The sequence below is a fragment of the Rhineura floridana genome, chromosome 3, assembly GCF_030035675.1.
Source record: "Rhineura floridana isolate rRhiFlo1 chromosome 3, rRhiFlo1.hap2, whole genome shotgun sequence".
In the NCBI taxonomy this organism is placed as follows: domain Eukaryota; kingdom Metazoa; phylum Chordata; class Lepidosauria; order Squamata; family Rhineuridae; genus Rhineura; species Rhineura floridana.
In genome coordinates, this window is record NC_084482.1 from 7,199,263 (window position 1) to 7,221,271 (window position 22,009).

The window sequence follows — 22,009 nt, forward strand, 5'->3', positions numbered from 1 at the left end:
TGTTTAAGTAAATTTCAGTGGTTCATCTTACGGTTTTTGTTGTTTCACCCCTTTTAAAGGCAAACCACGAGGCGAACGAAGATGGCCCAACTTAGGCTTGTGTGGTTAATCATTGTCCTTAGCTCTTTGGCCGGTATAACACATGGAATACTCACACAAAAATTTGATGGCCAGACAAATGTTTGGATTTATATATCCAGCCAAATTGTAAACACAAGCTCCTTTTGCCTGGCAGGGGGAGTCTCCGTTAATGAAATGTTTACATTGTGTTTGGTAGGGATCTCAACCCCACCAGAAGTCCTCACAAATGCATCCTTTTTAGGGAATTTTGAGAATGTCACTGCTGATTATAATAATTATCATGCTTGGGGCCAAATCGTCACCCATAAGGATAGGAGGTGCTTTGCCCTCAAGGTTCAGAGGGTAGCCTCTCCAAATGACACCCAATGTGTGAATTTCATTAATTGCTCTTGAGAATGTGTGGATATAAGTCCTATGAATGCCTTTAACTGTAATGTAATAGTTAATGCCTCTTACATGTATGCCCATGTATTGTTGCCTCCAGGATGGTTTCTTTTATGTGGAAAAATTGCATATTCTTATGTTCCAGCGAACATAACAGGTGGTCCCTGTGCAATAGGAAGGTTAACAACTCGGCTTCCCCCTTACCCACACCTGATAAAGCCCAGGAGGAGAAGGGACCTGAATACCTTGGATGCTACCTGTGATGATAATGTGAAATTATTAAGTAAAAGTGAAGTAGTGGCATTGGCTGTATCTCTGGTCGGGGTACCAGCCCTAACTGTAGTGAATCATGGTCAGCTTACAAAGGTAGCATGTGCCTTGGCTAAAAGTATAAACTTCACATCACAAGCACTAACAGCCCTGAATATGGATGTGATAAGCCTAAGGGAGACAACTCTCCAAAATAGGGCTGCCATTGATTACTTATTGTTGAGACATACCCATGGGTGTGAAGAGTTTAAAGGGCTCTGTTGTTTTAATCTTTCAGATCATTCAAGACTCATAGAGTCCAAGGTAGCAAGTCTCAAAGAGTTGCAGACACATCTGAGACAGAGCGCTGGATTAGATTTATCCTGGCTTCTCTCTTGGTTATCTGGGTGGGGATGGCTCAAACAACTCATCCTGGGACTTATAATTCTCATAATTGAGCTTTTGCTTATTACTTGTATGTTTAAATGCTTAATTTCCTGCTGGGCCAAGACAAATTATGGGTTATAAGAGAAAAGCCTTTTGAGGGGGGAGTGTTGAGAAAATACAGAGTGTGTTATAATGTATAATAAAAATAGAGTACAGCCACATCAAAGGTCAAAAGACCTCAGGGAACTGATTACAATGTACTGAGTTAAGGATAAATAATAATAAATAATAAACTTTAATTTATAGGCCGCCTATCTGGCCAATGGCCACTCTAGGCGGCGTACAATAAAGCACGATAAAATACATGGTAAAATATGATACAATAAAAACAATATAACCAGTGCAGCACAATGCAAAATTACAATATTTAGTAAAGTTGTCAGTAATACAATTCTGAAGCTAGTTCACCTTAGAAGTCTCAAGTTCATAAAGGCCTGATGGAAAAGCCAAGTCTTCAGGCCTCGGCGAAATATATATATAAGGAAGAATAAAGAATAAAGAAACTAGCTGGAAGTTCTGGTTTATCTTGTGTATGCAGATGTAATGGGCAGATAGCCAAACGGTGGCACATCTTGTCTTTCGTTTCCTGTGTTAAAATGCTTGAGCTGTGTAACTTTTTATTGCCACATAGCATCAAGATAAGGTATATGGCAGGCAACTTTCTTTTATGCATGAGCCTGAAGTGTGTCTCTATTCTGCAGAATAAATTTGGGTTGAACCCTCAACTGACTGACTTCTCGTTCTTGGTGGTATATCAGAGAAAGGCCTACCAAGGGGAACGAACAGCAATATTTGCAACACATACAGATGCTTCTTGAATGTCTTCATAGCATCCCTACTGGACACAACGTTCTGGGTTAGAGACATGTTAAGATTACTTGAGTCCTGGAGCAGTAATAACTTTGCAGCTCCTTCTAGGATTTGAGGACCTCTCTTAGCTCTGCAGTATCCAGCAGCAGATGGAATGGTGGGGTGGTACGTTGCTGCTGCTTACCAGGAGATAGAAGGGGAGGAACAAGGGGCCCCCCACTATAAAAACACTGGTGGAGCTAATTCAGTGCTCCTGCTGCTGTGTTTGCACCGGGCCAACCTTACCAGTGCCTCGCTCCTCTCCCTCCCGGTAAGCAGTAATGGCTCAAACAATCCAAGGTCAGGTGTGTGGCACCGCCCTACCATAACATCCACTGCTGACTGTCCCATACAATGTACAACATCAGGTAGGTGTTTATGGGTTTGGGAATCAGCAGCCGGCCTTGATTCTCCCACAGAAATAATCTGAAGAAGCATTGCAACGGTTTTTACAATCCGGAATAGCTGTCATTATAGTGTTCTACTTCAATTATAATGTTACACTTCACTGTTGTGATTTGTCCTGTATTTTGGTCGTTTGGTATCTGTAGTGTATTTCACTGTCATTTTGACCATTTGTAACATTTGTTTGCATTGTATCACATGCTCCATTGCCTCTTGTCTTCTTTGCTCATTCTTTCATATACTGGTAGTGATTTCTCCCCCTTTTTTCATGGCTGTTTTGTGGAATCCTCTCCTTTTTGGCAGTTCCTTATGGCTTTGGGAAAATAGCTTCATGGGCTAGGCCTGACTAGGCCCACAAGCGAGAAGTTCTCCATCCCTGCTGCACAGAGCAGAATTTTCAATCTATTTTACTACTTTGGATCACTGTGCCTCCCAGCCTTCCTACCTCTTGATTACAGTTCCTACTACATTATGCAAAACCATACAGAAGTTGTTTTCAGCTCTTTAACAACTTGAAAACAGTCAGCACCTCATTAACAAACCACCCACCATTCAAATAGCATTAGCATTAACTGGTGGACACGGAAGTGCGGTGAAGCTCCATTGTGTGGCCATTTCTTCATCTGACATCAGGTGGTGCTATTGTTTTACTTAATTGTACTGCAATGAATGCTCCGGATAAAAGGAATAGCGAAAAAATCATCCCTAAAACTTTAGTCCCCAAAAATCCTTCGGGAGGAAGGGCAGGATATAAATTTAATAAATAATAAAATGGTGATAGCGTGAAATGCCAGACGTCCAAGCTGGATTTAGAAAGGGAAGAGGCACCAGAGATCATATTGCAAACATATGTTGGATAATGGAACGGAGCAAGGAATTTCAGAAGAAAATCACCCTGTGCTTTATAGATTACAGCAAAGACTTTGACTGTGTAGTTCATGAAAAACTATGGAATGCTTTAAAAGAAATGGGGGTGCCACAGCATCTGATTGTCCTGATACGCAAACTATACTCTTGACAAGAGGCTACTGTAAGGGCAGAATATGGAGAAACCGACTGGTTCCCAATAGAAAAGGGTGTGAGACGGGGCGTATTTTATCACCCTATTTGTTTAATCTGTACGCAGAACATATCATACGGAAAGTGGGATTGGACCAAGATGAAGGAGGTGTGAAAATTGGAGGGAGAAACATCAATAATTTAAGATACGCAGACGATACCATACTCTTAGCAGAAACCAGTAATGATTTGAAACGAATACTGATGAAAGTTAAAGAGGAAAGCACAAAAGCAGGACTACAGCTGAACGTCAAGAAGACTAAAGTAATGACAACAGAAGATTTATGTAACTTTACAGTTGACAATGAGGACATTGAACTTGTCAAGGATTATCAATACCTCGGCATAGTCATTAACCAAAATGGAGACAATAGTCAAGAAATCAGAAGAAGGCTAGGACTGGGGAGGGCAGCTGTGAGAGAACTAGAAAAAATCCTCAAATGCAAAGATGTATCACTGAACACCAAAGTCAGGATCATTCAGACCATGGTATTCCCAATCTCTATGTATGGATGTGAAAGTTGGACAGTGAAAAAGGCGGATAAGAGAAAAAACAACTCATTTGAAATGTGGTGCTGGAGGAGAGCTTTGCGTATACCCTGGACTGCGAAAAAGACAAATAATTGGGTGTTAGATCAAATTAAACCAGAACTATCACTTGAAGCTAAAATGTTGAAACTAAGGTTATCATACTTTGGACACATAATGAGAAGACATGATTTACTAGAAAAAACAATAATGCTGGGAAAAACAGAAGGGAGTAGAAAAAGAGGAAGGCCAAACAAGAGATGGATTGATTCCATAAAGGAAGCCACAGACCTGAACTTACAAGATCTGAGCAGGGTGGTTCATGACAGATGCTCTTGGAGGTCATTGATTCATAGGGTCGCCATAAGTTGTAATCGACTTGAAGGCACATAACAACAACAACAGCAAAGAGGTACCCTTAGTTAATCTTGTTCCATAGATAAGCAGCCAAAATTTGTGCACAGACTCAATTAAGGAAATAAATTCTGTATTTTACACACATGTACTTTCCTGATCATTTGTCCTCCTTCCCAATGGTGGGATGGAAGAGTGTGGAAACTGGGTGAAGCTGATCAACTGCAGGAGAACATCATGATTATAGGAGAAAGACAGAATTGCCATGACCATAACTACTGGGAATTTTGCTCACAGCCCCACTCTGGTTTTTCAGTATTCTTAAGATGCATTTTGAAGCTGTGCCCTGGATATCATGAGAGTGAAGAACATAAGAAGCTAATGCAAATGCTAACAACTGTGGTGATACATAGGCAGGCACCAACCCAAATATTGTTTTAGTAGGCTTGAAAGGGGGAAGAGGGGGTTCCCTGCCTTAGAGCTTGCCTCCCCATATTGTGATTTAAAATTTAGAAAGGCTGCAGGTGGATCAGTATGGTTGTGTGGGCAAGCAAAGGTATTGTTATTCTGTTATGTGGGAGGCAAATGCTTCCCTCTGGTTACTCCTGAAGCAAAGAGTGAAGGCTGCCAGGAGCCCTCTTCTGTCAAGTCCCTTTTCCTTGGGAAGTTAGTTCATCCCAAACGACAACATTGCATAAACCTCTCTGACTTCTGCCATGTCCCTGATGGTAACACTCCTTTCTCCAGATACTCATCATCATCTGCCGCCCACATACCCTTGCATTTCCCCAATGCAAGTAGTATTCCCATGGCCATGCACAAAGGTAGAGTAAGGCTGCAGTCCATATACACACTTACCTGGGAATAAGCCCCATGGGACTCAAGGTGATCATATACACACACCCATACACATACATCAGTTTTCATCTTTGTTCCACTAGTACATGTACCCACAGATGTAAAGTGGACAAGGTGCTTTCAACTCTAAGGCCGACCACCTGCTTACTTGATCCTTGCCCTTCGTGGCTCATTATGAGCTGCAAAGATAGACTGGGAGAGAGGATCAAGCTGATGATAAATGCATCGCTTGAAGAGAGAATAATGCCATCAGTGCTCAAGGAAGCGATAATAAAACCAATTTTAAAAAAGTCCTCCTTGAACCCTCAAGATCTGAACAACTTCCGCCCAGTCTCAAATGTGCCATTCTTAGGCAAGGCAGTTGAGCGGGTGGTGGCTAAACAGTTGCAAGCACACTTGGAAGAAGCAGATTATCTGGATCCATTTCAGTCGGACTTCAGACCGGGACATGGGACTGAAACAGCCTTGGTCGCCTTGGTAGATGATATGAGAAGGGCGTGGGATAGAGGCGAAGGCACCTTCCTTGTCCTCCTCGATCTCTCAGCGACTTTTGATACAGTCGACCACGCTATCCTCTTGGATCGCCTGCAGAGGTTAGGTATTGGGGGCACTGTATTGCAGTGGTTCCATTCCTTCCTCTCTGGGAGATACCAAAGAGTAGCATTGGAGGAAGAGGTTTCAGATCCCTGGCCCCTCACTTGTGGGGTGCCATAGGGTTCTATCCTTTCTCCAATGCTCTTTAACATCTATATAAAGCCGCTGGGAGCAATCATCAGGAGATTTGGGCTGCAATGTCATCAGTATGCGGATGACACGCAGCTCTATCTCTCATTTAAATCTTCACCAAGGTTGGCTGTGGAAACCCTGTCCAAGTGTCTGGAGTCGGTGAGTGGCTGGATGGGGAGGAATAAGTTGAAGCTGAATCCTGACAAAACTGAGGTGCTGTTTGTGGGAGACAAGGGAAGGCTGGGAGATATAGACCTGGTGCTTAATGGGGTACGATTGCCCTTGAAAGACCAGGTCCGTAGCCTGGGGGTCATTCTTGACTCCCAGCTGTCTATGGAGGCTCAAGTTTCAGCTGTGAGCCAAGCAGCTCTGTATCAACTCCATCTGATACGGAGGCTACACCCCTACCTTCCCAATCATCTGCTCCCACCGGTGGTACATGCCCTGATCACCACTCGCCTAGACTACTGTAATGTGCTCTACGTGGGGTTACCCTTGTAAACGGTTCGGAAGTTACAGCTGGTACAGAATGCAGTGGCGCGTCTGATTGCAGGCAGCTGCCGTAGAGATCACATCACTCCTGTGTTGAGGGAGTTGCATTGGTTACCAGTTGTGTACCGAACCCAATTTAATGTGTTGGTTTTAACCTTTAAAACCCTATACGGTTGTGGCCCAGCCTATCTGAAGGAGCGCCTCCAGCATCGACAGGGATGCCGCTCAACAAGATCGACCTCAGAGGGCCTTCTCTGGATCCCACCAGTCAAAATAGCTAGGCTGGTGAGGACTCGAGAGAGGGCCTTCTCAATAGTGGCCCCCACCCTCTGGAACTCTCTCCCAGGTGATATACGCCATGCCCCATCTATAATGAGCTTCCGCAGGACCCTGAAGACTTGGCTTTTTAGGCGGGAGTTTGAGATGGGCTAGTTTTTTACTGTTTTTAAATTTTAATTGTTTTATATACTGTTTTATCTTGTACGTCGCCCAGAGTGGCTGGACAACCAGCCAGATGGGCGACTAACAAATTTAATAATAAAATAAAAAAAATAAACAGATGCAACACCCACCCAGCAGAGGGACAAATGTGCTCACAAACACACACAAAAAGGAATGCTATTTACTCCCTCCCACACACACGCACTTCAAAGCACAACTGCAAGCATGAACACAAACATCCTCTTTTCTCTCACATACCAATAAAGGCATCCATTCATCCCACTTGTGAAGCCCGATAACACCACTCATGGACTGGAGAGTGTTTCCTTGGCCAATATGTGAAAGAACTCAGGCCCTGACACAATATCTGGCTGAGCTGGATTGGTCAGTACTCTCTGGCCTGAGAGACCCATTCTCCTTCCCCTCTCCCCAAAAGGGGGCTCTTGGATTCCTTTTATTTATTCTATTTATTCTTTATTCTAATATTTATCAGTTGCCCCTCTGCAATAAAAGCACTTGAGGTGACATGGTACAATTAAAATCAACACACAGCTGGTTCACACATAACGCTAAGCCAAACCATGGTTTAGCATGAAAGCGTGAGCATGCAGATTGCTTTAGAGTAGACTGTGGCTGCTGTGTTTCCTCCCCCGCATCCTTCTGTTGCTGCACGGCTGGCAGCTAAGCCATGCTTTGGCTTAGCAGGTTTGTGGTTTGTCTCGCTCGGTTTGTAACCAAGGTTTGTTTATGGGCTGACATTATTAACATGTTTTTCGTGCCAGGTTAAAATGTCTCTCTTCTCCTAGGTCTTTGACAGATTATGACAAGCTGGTTGATGGTGACCTATTGAATGAAATGTCCTTGTTGCTGACTTTTCCCCCTCCCCTTCTGGGCTTGTGGTTTATTGGAATGGTTTTGTTGAAATGTATATTTGTTTTACATGTTATGCCTTTCTGGACTCTAACTTTTTTTGTAAGTCTCTTAGTCTCTGTATAATAGGTCTCTGTATAAATCTCTATATAATAATATATAATAATAACAACAAGAACAAGAGCTCATCCACTTTGTGTCCATATTTTTTCTCTAGTAGGGCAAACTTCAGTATAATTTGGACTAGGAAAATAGCATAGAGGAAAGTGTTAAACATCCTCCCCACCCCCACTGTACTCTAGTTAGGTCTGGATTCTCACCATGTGGCTGGTTTAAGTGTAAATAATACACAATGGTTCTCGTGGCTGTGTTTGGATGCCATGCTAAACCAGAAATCATGGATAAGCAAATTAGTCTGTGCATGGGCTGCATGTTAGTGCTTGCAGCTCTAGTGTGCCCACCTTACCCCTCTCTTCCTCTAGTGGGGAAACAAACCATGGAGCGGCTAGCTTAGGGCTATGTGCAAACCAGCACTCTTGGTTTGTTTTGTTTGGAGAGAAACAAACAATAAAGTGCTGTTTGGGATATAATGCGCAGCCAGACATACATCTGATCCATCATGATGTAGGTTAAGAGAAGGAGGCATATTGTGGATGGTCTTTAACTATGCTGCTGACACACCCATAATCTAAAATCTGTATTTCAAAACTCTCCTTCTTTGTGAAATTTCCATGCACAGAAGTGATTTTGTGATGAGGCAAAGCTTGGTCTCTCACTCCTAATATTTCAAAGGTAGAAATGAGAGAAACAGTCTTCAGTACTTGCAAGACCCTTGTCCTCCTTGTCTCAAGGATCTAGGGTGGCCACTTATACATTCCCCCCAAAAAAGAAGACAAAAAGACAACAGATTTGCATAACATCAATCTCTTCACCTACAGCCTCCGTTCAGATGATCTTCCAATGGGTTGATCTTCTGATCAGTTACAATATCTCTTTGAAGCGAATTTTTAAGAAGTGCCCTCAAGCTGCTTCCACTAAGATTTACAGTAAAAAGGAGCACTTTTGACTAGTGTTGTGTGCTCCCATTTTCAGAAAAGAGAGGTGGAGACGCACTGGAACCGGCAGAACAGTAACGCTTATAAACACACTAGTTTCCATTGGCCACACCTGGAGGGAGAACGGGTTGATCTGTTGATCAGTTGTGAAATCTCTTTGATGCGGAATTAAAAACAAACAAACATACTCAAGCTACTCCCACCAGGTTTTACAGGAAAAAGGGACAGGGTTTGACTAACATTGTGTGCTCCTGTTTTCAGAAAAGAGAGGCGGAGACACACTGGAACCGGCAGAACAGTGAATGTGTTTCTACCCTTCAACTCACTATCCAGTGCTTGGGCTGCAGGCTTCTAGCTGGAGAGTCTGGCCTCTTCCCCACTATTTTTAGCCAGTGGTCACAGCAATACAGAAGCAACCTACAGAATGGAAGAACCAGCAGAAAACCTTAACCGATGCCCTGTTTTCTTTTCTCTTTTATTTCCAAGACTCATGGAATGTGATGCCACAAGATGTGGTGAAAGCCACCAACTTAAACATCTTTAAAAGGGGATTATACAAACTAATTGATGATAAGGCCAACAGCAGCCACTGGACTTGATGGCTGCATGTTGATCCTTCAGGATCAGAGGCAGCATACCTTTCTGAATACCAGTCGCTAAAGAACTACAGTAGTAGGAGGTGACTATTTCCTTACATCCTTCCTGTGGGCTTGGCTACTGTAGGAAACTGGATACTAGACTAGATCCATGTTGAGTCTGATCTAGCAGGGATCGTATTATGTCTGCAACTGAACACACACACATTCTCTAGTGGTCAGTGGACCATCCATGACTACCCCCCTCCCTGCAGCTTTTACTTAGCTGAAATGCTGCTGGTCTCTTTGACTGTACCTCTCTGATGGCACCATCTCTTTTGAAAGGGAGAGAGACATGCACATCGGCCTTCTACACAAAGGAGCTGAGAGACAGCAAGAATCACCCTGACAAAACAAAAGGGCTAGTTTCACATGCCAGTGATCAGCCCTTAAAAGCCTCCCTCCCCTCCTCCCCAGTTTAATGGAAGAAGTAGTGAGTATAAACAGATGATCTCATCCCTTGGCTGGTTCATTCTGTTTCTCCATTACCCGCTCAAGAGATGCCAGTGTGTGATTCCCGTACTCTTCACAAAGCTGGGCCAGAGGATGGAATCAGGCGGTGACAGAGACCTCAGAGAACATCAGAGTGAACACTGCAGCAGAAAAGAAAGCATGGTTGATAATATGAGTCAGAGACCTGGGAGAGGTGGCCTCACGTCCTTTATTAAACTGGCTTTCTTTTTCTCTCTGATCAGAGACAGTTGCCTAGACTAGAGCAATGTTCCCCTTACTTCTGATATGAAAGACACGTTTTTTATCCCCTGAATTAAAATCAGTCACACTTCACTCTTGCATGCACCTGGGAAGGTTTACTTTTAGCAGGTGAAAGGCAGGCAGGCAGGCATTCTGAAGGAGGTTTAAGCAAACCCCAGCTGAGTTCTGATGAAGCATCTGTGTTCAGGACAGAGAATGAATGCTTAATCCAGCCTTCACCAACATGGTGCTCTCCAGATATTTTGGATACAGTGCCCATCAGCCCCAGCTAGCCACCCAGCATGCACCAGGCGGACAAAGGCTGGATCAGACATTCCTTCTACCACACTTTAGAATGCATGTCTAGCACTATTCAGATGTTATCTGCACATACATAGAGGGAGGGGTGGAATTGCATCCCCTTGTCCTGCTCTCATCTCTAGGTTTGTTTAGCATAGTATCTAAAAGATGAAGAAACTGTGCACATCTAAGGCTTTGTCTATACAGTTGGAGGGAGGGGGCTCTGCCTATTTATGGCTCCCTGATCACATAGGCTACTGAACACATGTAGGGGGTCAGGAGGAGCAGCTCCCTTCTCTGCATGTGCTCAGAAAACACCTAAGCAGTGCTTCTATCTTCCCGTCAAAGAGTGTCCCAGTCAGGGGCCGCAGGTGAATCTACATGGGTATTTAAGGATGCCCATCTGTCATTCACATCCATTTGCTGCATAAGATTTCTGAATCTCACAGAAAAAGAGGGTGAAAGCTAACACAGATTTGCATAAAATTGGAACATGCTAATTTATATGCATGGCTGTCAGTTTAGAAATAATTTGTATAATTAAAAGAGAAATACAGAGTTCTTTCTTTCTTTCTTTGATGGTAATGCAGAAGTTGGCCATCCTAGTGTGAACTCCCCAAGCATGAAAACTGAAAACATTGTGGGGGAGGGGGCGTAATTCAACAACTCTTCCTGGACTCTGATGGTCCGGTGGGGGGAGTAGCTATTTCTGTCTATTGATTTTTAAATAAGGTTTAGCTCCTATCGTAGAAAAGCAATGACATCATATTAAATTCAAGGATACATGGCTTGCATTAGTCGTTCAACAGACTATTTCAAGGTGAAGAAAATGTAACATGACATCATAATATATGTGGAGGAACAATTGGCATTGTATAGGCCTCTTAATGGAGGCTGTTTAACTATAGGGCCTTATTTACAGCTTTTGCATAAGGCTAGATCCAGATCTAGAGAACTATAGGATGTTATATATATTTTTTTAAAAATGGGAATCAACCTGTTGTGTGTCTCTCCATCCTAGGTACACATGCCTGATATGGAACCTGAAAATCTGTATAACTCCTATGAGAGCCTAATCCAATTCAAGGTAGAGATGCACTTGCAGTTGCGTTGGCTTCAGTGCACCTCCACCTGTTTTCCGAACAAGGAGGCTCACAACACTAGTAAAACTCTGCCCCCTTTTACTCCAAAACCTCAAAAGGTGCTGCTTGAGCATGTTTTACCTTGTGTTTTACTCCACATAGACTTCAAAATTGATTGGCCTGTTACCACTCCAGGTGCGTTCAATGCAAATGCTTTGCTGTAGGCTGAGGCAGACACAGTGATTGGCTCAACTTTGCTGTGAGCGATTCTAACCAGCAGTGGAAAGGGAGATGTGTCTGGTTGCGGGCAGAGTTGTTTGAAAGTGCAGCCAGAGAAAACAGTCTGGCTGCTTTTGAAGCAATTAGTGTGTCTGCAGCCTTAGCGAATCTGCTACCTCTTCCCACTTCCCATCTATAGTGTAAACACCGTAACTTTAAAGCACATTCAAAGTACATTCCCCCTCACCGACAAGAATCCTGGGGGCTGTAGTTGGCCCCCACAGAGCTACAATTCCCAGCACTCTTAACAAACTATAGTTCCCGGTATGCTTTGGGGGAGAAATGTGCTTTAAAGATATGGTGTGTATATGCAGACAATGCAAATTTTATGAGCGAGATGCAACATAGTTTTTGAGTGGGTGTCTGCTCATACAATGGGGCTTCTCCTCCCCTCCCCTGTGTAGCCTCTGTGTACCCCCCAAGTTTGCTCTGGAGGGTTGGGGATTCTCTAGAATGGATTTTTGTGGTATGCGGGGAGCGAGAAGAGAAAGTAGAAATCCCATTGCTCAGGCAGATTTCCACTTGGTGCTCTCCAGAACCACAACTTCTATCAGCCCCAGCTAGCATGGTCAAATGGTCAGGGATGATGGGAGTTGCAGCTCAACACATTTGGAGGGCCCCAGGTTGGGGAAGGCTGAGTTACATAGACAAGGTAGAATGCACACTATAACAGCCAAAGTCAGGGGGCCATACCCTACTGCAGCACGACCAAGCTGTTAGCTTAATGGGGAAGACCAATTCAATGACAAATAGGAGATGGGAGTTGAAATCCCACCCCTGGGAGATGGAGATGTGGCCTCTGCAGAACAAAGCTTTTGTCTGGTGTCTCCCACCCCCTTGGCAAAACTGATTTTTTAAAATGGAGACTGTATGGGGCAATGAGATCAGAAACGTGAACTTCACTCGAGAGAGCAATGCTTTAACCATGCAGCCACAGTCACTGCTTGTTGGTGATGACTAGTGTGGGATTGGTGCAGTGGGAAGACCATGAAGAGTAGGGAGCTGTTGAGGAGGAAAGGTGTGCCATAGAGGCAGAGCAATGCTGGCCACAAGTGGCCCTGGCATGTAAGAGGCCAGGGGCAGCTGTCAGTGATTTTATTTCTTCCCAGTGATGCTACCCAGGAGTCTCCCCACTCTCAGGCCAAGGAGCATCACAGACACTTTGTCAGGATGTAGTGATTTTAGCTTCGTATACTTGATTTAATATTTTATACTCTTAGTCCGAGAGTAGCCATATTGGTTCTTGGAAGAACCTGTATGAACGTTTAGGTGCACCTGTTTCATCCTGTTTATTATGGTGGTGGTGATGGTGTGATGATGTAGCCATCATTGTGGCTGGTACTGTTTCCATTGGTACTACAAGCTACGCTATCCTTGCACAGCCTGAATCTCCCTCCCCCTCCCCATGTCTGTCTTTGCTGCCTCATAGGAAGACATGTTGGCCCGTTTTCTGCTGGAGCCTATGACCGCTGGAAGAGATTTGACACTGAGTGACGCTGCTATAAATAGAAAAAGGAGAAAAATCAATAACTCAGAGGGCAGACATAATGTAATTTTAAACCACACTCTATCCCATCCCATAGTGCTCCCCCTCCTCCCTCCTCCCCCTCCCCCCAATCTCGGATCTTGGCTTTCTTGCTTATATTCCACCCTGCTCCCAATTGACTTTTTGACCAAAATGACACTTACTGCATACAAAGTATTTTCAGTCACAGGAAATGTGCTTAAAACCCAGCTACCTATGGTTCTTCCCCCCCTCCCTTTCCTTATGCTATGAGTGCAACAGTTTCTAATTTCATTTTTTGAAAAAGTAGTTTTTATGTTCTCATTCTCACATAACGTGTCCCCAAATAACCCCCAAACCCCAGGAAGGCTGGTAGCTTTCATTTGAAAATCTAAGTACTTCTGAATCACAGATAGTCAATTTATTTTTCCTGGTAAGGGAAAGTCAATTCATAGTTTTGGAAAGACCTTGGGGCTAGAAACATTACATATAGTAGGTATCTTAGCTGTGTAAATGATTGTTACACTCACTCCACTTCTCCAAGTTTGAGATGTTCTAAAAACACTGTGCTTTCCTCTTTGGAAGGAGATCACTGAATAATTACTGGTGTTGTTTTGTGATATATGGTTTATTTATATGTATACATACAGGTTGAGCAGAGGTAGAGATATAGGTTGAAAGTCCAAAGTCCCACATCAGATCTCCAGGGAGAGGCAGCCCCACTCCAAGTGCTATTCGTTTTTAGTGTCCAGAAAATTTAGCCTTTTGTGGCTTTCTCAGTCTGACCCTACCTTAACCTCTAACTCACACACTGACCTGAGGAAGGGAGGGGAAACAGGCATACCCATCCCCTGCCAAAATTGCTCTCACATTCCAGAAATGTCTCCAGATGTTTCATTTCTGTAGCACATATAGCCCTTGTTTGTCTAATAGAGGATAATACTTGGAAGGTATCTTGAAGGTCATCCAGTCCATCCCCCTGTTCACAACACTGCTGTATTAACAAACACTATAAATCATGCCTTTATAACCTTGAGGACTGATTCTTGAAATGCACTCAACACAGGGTTCTCCCTAAGTTGGTTCAGAAACTTTGCCTGGTATACACAGAAAGCCACTCCCTGCCTTTTAGGGTGAAGAGAGATATAATCCAAACCATTTTGACTGTTATGTTTGGGTAGGCAGTTACTTGCAAGGCTGATCCAAGACATTTTGCTGCCTGAGGTGAAGGGCAAGATGGCACCCCTTCTCCATTCCAGACACATAAACTGACTGGATTTACAGTTGAATCTTACTTCTACACCGGTGACGGTGGGACAGCATCCTCCACTGGACCTGAGGATAGCAGGCTAGCTTAGAGGCCACAGGGTAAACTGTATGGCAAAGGTGGGGAGCCTCGGATCTTTGGGCCAAATGCATTCCCCAGGCTTTTGTATTTGGCCCTCGGTAGTCTCCCCTGACCACATAGCTCACCAGCCCCACTTCATGGCCCAAATATTTTTCCCTGACCGGAATGTGTCCTTGAGCTCTGATAACGCCTCTTGCTTGTCTGGATGGAGAACAAATAGGAATATGTGTAGAAACTAGTCTCCTGTGCAAATTCCTCAGTTGTGCTGTATGACACACGCAGCTCTGTCCTCCAACATCCCACCACCTCTTGTCACCTGGGGTGCTTACCCCACCCTGTCGAACAGTAGGGAGGGCCTCATCAAGAGTCTGATAAGGAGGACTGCATCCACTGCCACCTGGACTACTAATCACATCCTTCCCTCACAGTGTTTGGTCCTGTTAAAGATGCATGAATGATCCTAACATGGCCAGGATTAGGTGGTGGCAAAGGCAGACGGTTTAAGAACCTCTGCCCATGAGGAAAAAAACAAAACAGAAAAGCCCTTTCCCTCTCTTCCTTCCCCCTCCTTCTCTCCCCCTTGACCTGCAATGTCTCACCCCCTCTCCCGAATTTGATTTGCAGTTAGCAGTGTTCTGCCCACTTCCCTGATGATCTGCGGTGACTTCAAGGAGATTTGATACCTGAGACATTTAAAAGGCTAGCTACTTGACATACTCCTAATGGGTCTGATTGATTCTTAGGCTGTGAGTTGACCCGCACCTATGAAGGCTTCTGGAAATAAGCATAGGCCCTAACTAAGCAATATCATCTAATGAACTGTTTCTAGTTGCACACTGATGGCTCACATGTGAATGGAAACCATGGTAACAGGAAATGGGGGAGACTATTTAAGCTTACCTCTCTATGGTTGGTGTGTGACTGTACTGTGAATCTTCCTGCAGTGCATTACTTTGTGGGAAATGTTAGTGCATAAGGGGAAAGGGCTCAATAGCTTTAACTGCTGCCGCCAGAAGGTTGGAAATTGTGAATGCAAGTGTCATGCTTTCCTGTCCAAAACTGCTCCCTCCTACATCTTCTCCTTCCATTTCAGCTTTAGATTGCTTTTTGCATATATAGGCAACAGCATCCACAATAACGCAGATGAGAACAAACTTTAACAAGCTTTCGAGTTACACTGAGTTCTCTTTCGAGACAAAGAGTTCCATGTGCCTCAAAAGCTTGCTCTCTTAGTCAAGTAACTTAGGCAGTCTTATCTGGCTTTTCTGAGTGATGATGGGTAACATGGCCAACCATCCAATGAGCTCTGATACCAGATGTGACTTTGAGTGGGAGAAAAACAGCTGGAGAACTGGGTCCATGTGTAAAGTGGCAGGCGAGGGAAGGGCTCAGCCTCTGCCCATGTGCACCTTTTGTTCATTAGATCACAGCCCCACCCAACCCCTGCTTTATGTGCATTTAGGGTATATCTCCATGTAAAGCAGGGGTGGGGAACCTGAGGCCAAATGTGGCCCTCCAGGTCTCTCTATGTAGCCCTTGGGACTCTCCAGGGCTGCGCCCCTCTCACCATGCCACACCCCTCACTGACCCTGCTCCACACCCTCCTTGAGCACTTTTGCCTGACTGGAATGTGACACTGAATTGTGATGATGCTTCTTGCTTGCCTGGATGGAGAGAGGTGCGTATGTGTACACAGAGCACTCTTGCAGTTGTATGGTTGAAATGTAGCCTACTGTACAAAGGTAATGTAGCCCCCAGAAGGTTGCCCTTGAGGAAATGTGGCCCTCAGGCTGAAAAAGGTTCCTCACCCCCCAATGTAAAGACATAGCTCTGATGCCATCATCTATGGCAGTGGTTCTCAAACTTTTTTGGTTCGCGGCACACTGTAAAACATATAAAAAAATTCTGGTGCACTTCATGTACAAAATTAAAAATATATTAATATATTTTAAACTATGAATAAAAATAGCATGCGTGTTTTGAATGTGTTTCAAACGCTCCTCAGTCACGTTGCTTGCTAGCTGTGCACAATAATAACTGTTACCCTAGGGACCTAGCCTAGCTATTAATTGATCATGGATGAAATAAATCTCTATACAAATGGGTTACTCTCATTTTTAAAAAATACTTTCATAATATTTGCGGCACACCTAGCCACCACTTGCGGCGCACCAGTGTGCCACGGCACACCGTTTGAGAATCACTGATCTATAGCTTGGCCCTCAAACCCAGGTTCAAATCCCTGCTCAGCCATGAAGCTCACTGGGTGAATTTGGGCCAGTCACTATCTCTCAGCCTCACTCACCTCACACAGTTGCTGTGATGATAAAAGGAGGGGGGCAGGGAACACCACATACACCACCTTAAAATATAAGTATTCAGCTTACACAAGGTGCTTTCATTGGGGATCTTCTGGCTATTTATACCACCTTCTATTCTGTAGGCTTTATATATATAAAGAGAGCAACGGATTCCATTTGTGGTAGATTTCCATCTCCTAACTATCACCGAGCAATCAAGGAGAGCTACCCATTGCTGGCAAACTCTGAACATCTTACCAGAGCTATCAGCAGGCCTCCTGTTATAGCATTTCGCCAACCTCCCAATTTGCGCAGACTGTTGGTGAGAGCTGTGCTTAAGCCACCTATCACCAATCCAGGGTCTCATCCTTGTTACTCCAAACGCTGTATCACCTGTGTGTACCTCAGGGAGACAGCCACTTTTACAAGCACTAGGACAGGCAGGACATATTACATCAAACAGAACATCGCCTGCAGGTCCTGCAATATAGTTTACGTCATCGAGTGCAAAAGACCAGGATGTCATATCCAATACGTAGGAAAGACCACAACTGACCTACGCACGCACTTCAGGAACCACAAGTCGGCAATTTTGACAAAAAAAGTGGAGCAACCAGTTGCAAAGCATTTTAACATTGAGGGTCACAGCCTGTTGGACTTTTCCATTACAGCGACAGAGATGCCAGCAGATCCAGCAGCATTGACCGAAAGGGAGAACTTTTGGATTTACTCTGTGGACACATTGGCACCACATGGTCTGAACTTGGAGGACAGTACCACCACTACTTAGCTTCTGCAAATGAAGCCCCTCTGAGCATTCCATCCTCAAAGCTCTATAACTGCCACCTTGGTAACAGCATTTGTACGTTGGCACCTGATGAAGGCGGAAGCTGAAACATTTTGTTAATATAATAAAAACCTCTGTTTGGTTAATCACAATTACATTTATATATATTTTAGGTGATTAACAGAATCCTTATAGGGATCCAGAGCAAGCTTGAGTGAAGTTCTGTTTGTTGCTTTTAAAACTGTAACTGTCTTATATATATCTATATATATAGACACACACACAATTAGATTTCTTGCTCTACCTATGGAGCATCAGATTGCCACAACTGGAGAGAGACTATTTGGTGGGATAAATTCATTCCAAAGCGCCAAGAATATTTTCTCTTAAAGAGGCCCAGTGGAACAGTTTTGGTTTACACTAAGGATGTCACTTATTGACATGGAGGGATCTGGAAAGGACTCTGTTTTATTTAGAAGTGGGGCCTGCAACAATGTGTTGCAGTGTGGAATGCTCCTCCTTTCCAGGGTTCCAGCCAGCCAGTCATGTGCTTTTCCAGGATACTCCCATTTTCCCTGCAACAGTCAGTCAGCATTCTGTGACCACTGAGGATGCTCAGCCCTCATTGAGCTGTTTTGAGTTATTTTCTAAATATTTGTAGTACTGCTACAAGCTTTGAGATTTGCATGGATGTTGCTATTTGGCTAGATGAGGACTGGCACTGAAAGGTTAAATTTAGTATTCAAATACAGGATAAAATTATAGATATGCTAAAACGGGCCCCCAAAGTTAGATTGATTAATGAGAAACCAAGGGGGGGGGGCAAATGGAAGGGGGGTACTTTCTTCAGTACTGTATGGCTTGATTCACTTGTTTGAGTCACTCAAATAACTTAGTAATATAGTTCCTTGAAGTGGAAAGACACCTCTGTCATGAAGTTCAGTGTTCATCTTCGGCTTTCTATTTGTACCCTTTATTTAATTTAGAACACTTATATCCAGTGGGTTTTTTTGCAAATAATGAGGTGCTGGTACTCTTATCTTGATGAAAGTGTTGTGAGTGACAGCACAAAATGGCTGCCATGGGCAGCAAAAGAAGAGGTGCTGGTACTCCATACCGGTGAGTACTGTAACAAAAAAGCCTTGCTTATATCCCACTTTATAGCCCGGAGAGTCTCTCAAAGAAGGTTATGAAATATTCTCACAGGAAAAATTGCATTCAAATCTGGTATCAGGAACAGAAATGCCATGGTGTTCCTATAGTGCCACCATTATTCAGCTGGTAATTCCTTCCTTCATCCTTGGTCAGTCTTCCTTGGTGTTGCCCTTTGGCTTCTGCCTATTAGGCAGCAGACCCTACTGAGGCAGCTGGACAGCCTCACTCAGCCCATGATGGAGGCACATCTTCCCTTGTTTGTAGCTGCCAAGCAACAGTTCCCTCTGAAGCAAGAGAGTAGGGCTAAGTAGCTGGAACAATGTGGGATTTGTTCAAAGGCATTATGTAGGGAATTCATTACCAGAAATATGATTATTATGACAGTACCTTTGATGGCATCAGAAGGATTGATAAATTTATGGTCTGTCAACAGCTGTTACTCATAGTAGTAAATTATGCAGTGTAGGGGCTTCTGCAGGGAGGAAGGGTGGGATATAAATAAATAAATAAATAAAAACAAAAACCCACAGCCCCAAGCTGGGTCCATAGCCACGTCCCCAGAATCCAGAAATGCTGTGTTAATCCAGGATACCTGAATTTTGCATCTCTGATCAGCCATGTGGCATGACTGCAGTCCTATGCATAATTTCATGGGCGTAAGCTGCATTGAACTCAGTAGTGCTCACTTCTGACTGCATAGGTTTAACTTCCAAAACTCACAGGGTGTTATTCAATTCTAATTCTACTCAGAGTAGACCCATTGTAGTTAATAGACATAACTAACAGGTTCATTAATTTCAATAGGTCTGCTGTGAGTAGGATTTAGTTGAATACAGCCCATTGAGCTTTAAGATAACATGTAAGCTTTCAAATAGAAATGAAGACAATTTTGCAAAGAAGTATTACAGTTTAAACTGCTAGCATGAAGTGGGAACCCCAACAAAGGAAAGAAGTATCCAGCTTCTCCTTGGTTGTTTCCCTCATTATCTGACTTCCTTTATATAATGTCACAAATTTGAAATCTTTGTTGCCACCTCATTCATTTCCAAAGCAAAACGAGTCTCTTAATTACTCTCTGGCATGATTTAGCAGGTTCTGATATTGTTTCAAAAGCATACAAAACTTTTTTTGACCAGAGATGACTATGGGACAAAAGGAATATGTGATTACACCATAGGAGTGTGCCTTTCTCCTGAAGCATTTTCAGCTCTTATAAAACTACTGCCTGTCTCCACGCTAGTATTACCCATTAAATACATTTCTGCTAATGTGCAGAAGTAGCTCCCATTGTTCTTATTCCAATTCCTCCACACTTTTTCATAGCAAAAACCCTGTGATGCATCTCAGCCTCCTCTGAAGGGTCAGTTCATTCTTGCTGTTGCTTGCAGCAGCAGCAGCCTCATGTCCAGAACTCTGAGTTCTTCCTCTAAGTGCTCATGCCTCTCTCACACACACTTGCACTGAATTCAACCTAGGAAATGGCAGGTTGTTGTAAGCAAAGACTCCCCGCTCTCTTCTGACCCAAGCAGTAGCTGGTGAAGTTGTGTATGAAAGACTTCCATCAAGGTTGTATTGTTTGGAAAAACAGCAGCCAGCTGCACACAGCGGTGGAGTATTAATTACTGATGGAGTACGGCAGTAATGGAACTGGGCAGGCGCCAGCTCGTGGTTCGTTTGCACATTGCTGCAGCTTGGCATGACTATGGCTTCTGGCCGGGGTGCTAAACAGAAGTTTTAATCTCTCTCCTCCCACTGGATGTGTTAATAAGATACAAGATAGATTTTCAAATTGTGGGGGAAATGGAATCCACATGCCCCACCCCTCTTCCTCCAATTTCCCCCTCTGTGGCCTTCTAAAAAGTAGCTAAAGGGAACATCGCAAAAGGTAAGGTGGAGGCAGACCCCTTCTGTCTTCCTGTAATTTGCACAATGATTTTCAGCTTCTGCAAGTCAAGATTATGAATTTATTCATGTTTTATATAGTTAAAGACTTCTTCATTCTTTATTGGAATAACTCAGGCAAATTTGTGAGCTGTATAAACACCATCAAGTCTGTGTGTGTGTATGTAATGATGACGGAGAAACACAGAAGAGCATCAGAATATGGTAGTCCAGTTAGAATTCAGCTTTAAGAGAGCTTTCATTAAACTAAACTAAGCAACTTCCTAGTTCTTCTGGTTTCAAAATTCTTGAAAGTAAATTTTAGAATTTAGAATGCTAAGGCTTTAATACTAGGATTCTAAACAAGGTCATCCTCTGAGTTTTGTTACTACTGTTATTGTTTTCATCAGCAGGAGCACTACTAACTACCATCACCATCACTACAAGTGTGTACAGTTTAGAAAATATTAGGTACTTTATAAAAAAATTCTAAACATTGTACAAATATTAAAAATATGGTTTGTGGCTGGGTTGGATTTTGAAACTATGTTTCTCTAGGGCAGTTCCATAACATTATCTGCTGTGCCACACAGTATTCAAGCTTTGATGTTCTAGCAAATGTAGGTCATGTTTTGTTCATGTTTTCTTTTCCTGCTATCCGAATATGTTCCTTGTATTTCTCTTACCTTTAAATCTTTTTTCCCCTTCTACTGTATTTGAGATAGCATGTTTATGTACATACTACTTTCCCAATTTGCTCTATGCATCTGGTGATGGTTAGGCTAGGTTGGGTTAATTAAATTTATATAAAAACATTTACTATAAATAAATTTAATCTGGTAAAGTAGACCCTTGATTATGAGTTTGAAAGTGCATGTCACAATAAACTGGTTAATCTTTCAGATGTCACAGGACTCTTTCACTGTGGCTTGACCTCAAGAGATAAGTCCCAGTGTATTGCATAGACATTCCTCAACAGCCATCTAATGGAAATGATGCACTCCCAAAGGATGTTTCAGACCACCCAGTGGATCAAAGTAACTGCAACCACACATGAATTGAACAATCTGTATGAGGATGTCCAGGGAGAATCTAGGATATTTCCTGTGCTCCTGGTTGTGTTGCAGCACTCCACTGGAGGCCTGGATAGAATTTCCAAGCTGAAACCCAAAGATTCCCCTTTTACCTTTAAATTCGCAGTTGAGGCAGTTGTTGGTTCTCCCATTCATTTTTTTACCTGTTCCTGC